The following is a 7,148-nucleotide window of genomic DNA, read 5'->3' as shown; positions in this document are numbered from 1 at the left end:
GCTCTGTTAACCGACTGGTTGTCGTCCGTAGGAAGAGTAAAAGAGTCAGGATGGTAACACTATGATGTTGTAGCTTCATTTATTAAAATAATTTTATAATATATATATATATATATATATATATATATATATATATATATATATATATATAAATTAAATATGCAAACAAAAGATATCACCATACATTTTCACATAATGTATGTCCTCCTGTAGCTGCGAGGTGAATTTCTCTGTTGGTTTTACAACATAGACGTGTGAGATTGCAGACAGCATGTAGCAGAACTAATGACTTTCAATTGTACTGTAGCCTCTGTATAACGCCTCGTTACAAATCTCTGTTACTGATTCCTTCTTTTCACTCTGGAGCACATTTGCATGTTGTTCCAGTCTGCAGTCGTTTAATTAAAGGTTGCATATTAATGAGCATACCTAACGTTATGATAATTACAATGTTTGCACCTTTTGTTGTACTTCATTCCTGTTGCATCAAATGTGTTCGAATTTCAGCTGAGAACACCTTCAGTGTCATATTTTTACAAAGCTGTTATTTCGGCCTACCTACCCTTTATTACTAAGGTATTACTAAGATGGTGGAAATCAATATGATTTGTTTTTCAAGCCTTTGAGCTCTCACACCAGTCTGGTGATTGCTACAAAGGGATTGAATATAGTTGAGTTTCTCCAGCTGTCTCTTTAGTCATTGTCGAAATCATTGTGATCAGCGGAGCATGTATGTACGTATACAATACTGCATACTGATATGATGGGTATATTTAGTTCATAGTATGCCATTATAAAAGCAACTATGTTATGGCATACACGCTTAATGGCAGCACACATCTCAATGCATTGTCTGTAAGTTGCTGTGATTTAACTGGCAGCTTGATCAGTTAGTGTCTTTATTCTAATATATCATCAAGCAGTAGAAGTTTATTTCCCCATGCATTGATGTGCATTTTAGTTTCCATAACTCCAGTCACGGAACACAGTATTTTACTGACTAATTTTGCACCTCCGTTGATGAGTGGTTAAATAAGTTGTGCTAACTTCAGCTTCATGCTTACATCTAGTTTCCAGATACTTTAGAGCTTTTGCTGAATGGATACTTGTTATAACACTGCCATAGTGTTCAACTCTGAGTATCACTGTAGGATTAATGTCAAAGTTGGTTGACAGCAACTGACAGGCTATTATCTTTTCCTGTTTAATAAACGTCCCTCTTTTTCTTTAGCGTGACTATGTTATCTTCAGAGATGCAATATCCATGCCCTTTAGGTATTTAGTGTAAGGCTGGTGTAGAGTTAAGCCTTACGTTATTAAATCAAACCTTTTTCGGGTCGTGAGTAGGATAAACACGGGGACAACTTCTTCTGAGTTCCAGTGTACTTTAATGTCCGCTCAACAGTGTAGGATTTTAGAGCATCAACACAGCATCTAGTGCCGTACTGTGGCGTATCACTCCGCCCAATCTAAAACATACTAAGCACTACAGATAAACTTACTAGTGTAATTATAGTCCCTGATTTACATCAGAATATAAAGAATATATTTATAAAATAATGAACCATAAATTACCAAAATAACCTTCTTAACCAAAATAAATCTCCTCCTACATTAGGTTTAGCTTTATGTGGTTATGTGTTAGCGGCTGCATAAATCTGGAAAGTTCATGAAAGCCCAGGTAATACTGGTTAACATCAGCAGACACGCCCTAATTTTGTTCTATACCTGCAGTTGTACCTTAGAATTGATGGACGTTTAATATATCTATGAATGTGTTTCAACACGTCATACGTCAGGTTTTATTTTTGTTCTTTTTTGAAGGTGCCCTTTGGAGTTATCTGAAATTAATTCATAAACTCAATTTCCTTTCTTTTATTGAACAGGTGAAACAACATTATCCAAACTCATATTTTTTCTTAAAGCTTTGTTCGTACTGGCAAGAATATATGTAATTGGATTTTGACAGCTAAAAACTAAGTTAGAGAAAAAGTAATTCAAGCGCTAGTTCTTTCAGTCTTTTTTTGAAGAGATTTCATTTGATACATAATGCCCTTTATACAGTTTGAAATTAGTTTTATGTTGCCAGGAGGTGGATATTGTTGCCATTGGCTGGAAGGTCCATTATCATGTACAGAAACATGTAGCAGCAATGAATTAAAGTCATAATGATGTCTCATAAAGCACAAAGCACACTGTGGTGGTTGTGTGGCGACTAGTATCTCATTCCTGGAGGCTACTTTCCCAGCTGCGTCGAGGAGTGATTGGACTCACCTGCTCCCACTCCGCTAAATGGATCTCTCATGAATTTCCTGTTTAGTTATTGTTAGTTATTATTATTTGAAATCAATCTTGATTCGAACCTCTTCTGCTCCTGGGTCTCCCCTCGCTCTACACACCACAAATACTCATTTAAAAAATATATATATTTTTAAAGGCTTTTATTGTGACATGGAAGCATTTATTGTTGTGGACCAACATAGATTTTACAAATGCTGAACTTTTGTCAGTAGTTACTCATGTTGCCATTGTTGGTGGTTTCTGTCACTTGAGGCTGGCCACACTTGTTTGTGTATGTGCCTGTTTTTAAAACTGATTTGGTTTTGAGCATTATCTAGTGTGTATGCCTACATCTTAGAAAATTAATATCTGTTTTGGTTTTTCCCATCCTGTGCTCATATTAATTAATTAAATTCTAACTCAGTGTATCGTGTTGAATAACTAGATGAAACCTTGCCTCATGGGCTTTGGCTTTGTGCTTCTCTTTTTACAGTTTCGTAATTGTTATGGCAGACTATCCTATTTGTGATTAATGGGTAATATCAGATTTTTTTTTTTTTAAATTTTTTGTGAAGAGAAAATTAAATGCAGAAATGAAAATGTAAAAAACATGTTTTTTTTAATACAATAGTTGTCTTGGTATGAAGCTAATCTATTCTCATCGTCACGCTAGAGGATAAATCAGAGACATCAATATTTGTAGGTGTTAATGAGCAGAGACTTGCCAGTTCTGTAGCTGATTCAAGTATGCAAACACTTTTTTTTTCTTCTTCATAGAATACAAATAAATTGGAATAAAATGCATACCAATGTGTTATTTTCCTCGGAGTAATACTTTACTTTGGCAAATTTGCATTTCTTGATCTATTTGTAATTACCACAGGGATACTCTTGGGAAAAAAAAAATATATATATATATATATAACTAGCCGGGAGGATTTTGAGAGCTAATAGTTTTTATTTCTTTAGCAGAAACAGAATCTCGTTGACTGCTCTGCAGCATATAAAGCGGATACTTTCTGATCTGCTGAAGCAACAAGGGAACAATATTTCATGTTAATTCAACATCAAGCATAATAATAGAAACAAAGTGGTATATGATATTCATTGCTACATCAGCTTTTGTGTTAAAGACACTTTAGCGATACCCCTCCAGATCAAATGAGGACAGCAGATCTTGCATAAGATACAATAAGGTGCAAATTTTAACTCCATTAAGTATCATAACTTTACTGTAAAGACAGTCTTAAAGGGGACATATTATGGCATTTAATGTATATTTTAAACAGGCCTTGAATGTCTTAAAAACAATCTAAAGCTTGTTTTTTCTACCTAAATCAGAAATTCAGCCTCTGGGCCATGTCTATAGTTTTACAGATAATAAAGCCTTTTTCTGTGCTTCATTTTCAGGCCGGTGGGGGCTATGATAATGAGGCTCTGCACTGATTGGCTGCTTGAATGACGTGTAGGAGGGGAGGGAACAAAGCGTCGCTCCGGGCAGAAGAGCAGCGGCTGCATAGCAAAGCGTGTCCACGGTTCTGCGTTAAATCAACGCGTACCCTACGCCGTAGGACGGTCCGGTCCGTGAGCAGCTCCGGTGCACCGGAGCTAAGCTAAATACTTAGCCCATGCAAAGATCATACTCATAGACAAATATAAATGACATAAAAAAAACGGAACTTACCACTGATTCGTGTGCAGTTGCCGGGTCCGTGCTGTTGGAACTGATCCTTTTATGAGGGTAAATGTCGATGCAAAATCTCATTTTAACTCTCCCTCGCTGTTCAAACCGGTGGAAAACAGTCACCGCTTCTAAACAATGGCGGACGCTCCGGCTGGCTGAGCTGGTTGTGGGCGTGGTTTCAGCAGCGGAGGAGACCGACGGCGTGGTTTGCATTTTGGTGACGTAAAGAAAATGCACAAATCTAAACGGCCCATAGAAACCACATGACACTGGGGGATTCAGTCGGGCGGGGGGGAACAGACCTTGCAGATTTTCATGGGATTTCATCTTCTCTGAATTTGCAGGCTGAGGGGAGACCCCTTTATATATGTTAAAACAAGAATAATTCATAATAGGTCCCCTTTAACACGTGTTACGAACAATACAAGCTTACAGCTTACTTAAGCAGAAAAGAAATGTTTCCAGGTGTGCATCATATTTCTTTCTGATATTTGCTGAGTTACAGTATCTCCCTTTTATCAAGAAGACACTGTGGCAGGGAGGAGCATTGGGCGTGGTCTGCGGGGGAGCAGCACACAGGTGGCGCGGGCCTGGTTCAGCTGATTGGGCACACCTGTGCCCAATCAATCTCTCCTCCCTGCCTGGGTATTTAAAGAGCGGCTGCACACCAGCAAAGGAGCTCGAGGGTTGACAAAGAGCTGCCGAGTGTGCTGGTACGCGTCTGTGTCTGGGTGCAATAGGTATCAGCAATTTCTCCACGAAACCCAGTGCCCTCTGTCCTGTCTGGCGACCCCAGTAGCACGAGCTTGCTACAGACACATTGAAAAAATAAAACATAACCAAGTGCAAAACGCAAGTTGCTTTTTAAAAATGTACCAAGGGAAGAAACAGTGGTGCAAGCTATCTGTGCTACGATTTGCTGAGAGAAGACAACAAACATGGGCACGTGAAGCCATTGGGTTCTCTGCAATAAAGAGAGCAAGGGATACGTAAAAAATACTTTTGCAAAGAAAATTAAGTTAGCTACTTGATGTGTGAAACGGTGTGCTGTGTTTGCAGCGACTCCAGCTTGCTCTGGGAAATTTGCTGGGCATTCTCCAGCCGCAGCAGGATATTTTGACACTGTGTCAAAAAGGATTATTGTTCTGCAATATTCTTATGTTACTTTTTTTCATTTTACATATTTTAAAGTGTAAAATCTAGCAGCTTTAATTTGAGTAAAACTTTGGAAAGAAACTCAGAAAAGAACATTAAACATGGAATAAAATGTGTAAAATATTCTAATAATTATGCATAAAAGTATTTGATCTCATGGAAAATAAATAATGTAAATCATTCAATGAAAGCCCATATTTGACATTATTTTGCACTGTGCAAGATGATGATTTACTGTGTGCACTGTGGTGACTGACTTCTAGTTATCGTCAGCAGTTATGAGTTAGCCCATTCCCTCCTTCGTCAGAATGTTTTCTGATGTCAAATATAATCTGCGCTTTATCACCAAGTGGCCTGAAACCTAATTTTGCTGCCATTTATTTATTCATTTTCCATTTCACTCTGTACTGTGCTAAAGCGTCTAGAGACAACTTCTGTTGTAACCTTACAGTATATAAATAAAATTGAATTGAACTTTCTAACCTATTAATATGCTTTCACTGCGCGTTAGAACAGCCTACATCCAACTCTTTTTAATTGATTTAAAAAATAATTACAAACCACATAAATGGAAATGTTGCTGTCCACAAGGATAATTAAATCTGCATTCCAACTGTTTCATTTTATTGTGATGCTAAAAAACACACACAAATCTGATGACGTGCAAAACAATATTTCTACAGTTTCTGTAGGAGAGACAAAAAGGTGCAACAAACAATTAAAATCAACTTGTGAAAAGAATGACGAGGTGAATAACCCAAAACGACTCCAAGTGTTTCAGTATTAAAATTGAATGTGCAGAGGTCTGGTTTGGATCTGAGCTTGGTGGAGGTGGCAACAAATGACAGGTAATGCTAAAAGATCCTGCAGTGTTTTAGATTTTCGATATAAAGCTAAATTATACATCTTTCAATGCAGCCTTTGAAAAGCTGCCTTGTTGTGAAATAATTTCAGACTAATGTTCCCTATACAATTGCAAAGACTTTCTCAGCATTTACAATACTTGACATCAACAAAAGAATTTATACAATGTGAAGAAATAGCTGATCTTCAGGAAGAAGGATAAAAATCAATATTGGACGTCAAAGATGAATTCAAACTCCCGGGTGGCACAGCGTTAAAGACGGGCATAATTTAGTGATGCAAATCCCGGCATGGGCTCAGAAATTGTTGTCTTAGAACTCAGTTTGCTGTGTCCACAACAAATGCAGCTTTATCTTGCAAAGAAGAAGCCAAATGTGAACACAATCCAGAAATGTCACCATGTCTCTGAGGCAAAGCTAATTTACAACGAACTGAGGGAGAACTGATCGAAAACTGACCTGTGATCAGAGGAATTAAAATGTGAATTTGTGGAGAATATTTAGGTGCCATGTCCCCAGGTCTAATGAAGACAAGCACAAGCAGGTGTCTGATCTAATGTCTGCATCTCCGATGATATGAAATGGGCAGATTTCCCATCTGTTTCTCCATGTGGCCTTGCATCTTTGAGCAACACTATGCAAAACAGCATTATTACAAAACCATGTTTTTCTTGTGAATTTTATATTTTTTATATATTTGTGTGTGTGTGTGTGTGTGTGTGTGTGTTTTAAATGGTTTTCTGCCATCAAAATGACTTAACTTTTTTATGAGATGGTTCATTATTTAATGCTCATGTTTTTCAGATTTTATTTACATTTACACTATGCCTCATGTTTTGTGGACACAAGTTGAAAATAAGATGGAGTCTGTTTCATAAGATTGATCATACATCAATATTCACCTTTAATTTGCCAAAATACCCGATTGAGAAAACTTTTTTATCAACTTGTTGGACTCAAATTCAACTTTTTAATTGCATAAGGAAGAATATATTCCCTCCTCTGAATTGTACATGGTCTAACTATTAATTAAAAAAGAGAAGGCGTCATTGAGTAACTGGAGCCACAGTCTCTGATGGCAAGAGCGTTGCTGCTCCTATTTTCAAGATCTATGATTTATTAATGATGTGCCAGCTGGACTTCATTACTTGGACTTTGACATAAAA

Source organism: Cololabis saira, chromosome 11, assembly GCF_033807715.1.
Source record: "Cololabis saira isolate AMF1-May2022 chromosome 11, fColSai1.1, whole genome shotgun sequence".
In the NCBI taxonomy this organism is placed as follows: Eukaryota; Metazoa; Chordata; class Actinopteri; order Beloniformes; family Belonidae; genus Cololabis; species Cololabis saira.
Note: the sequence above shows the minus strand (reverse complement) of the source record.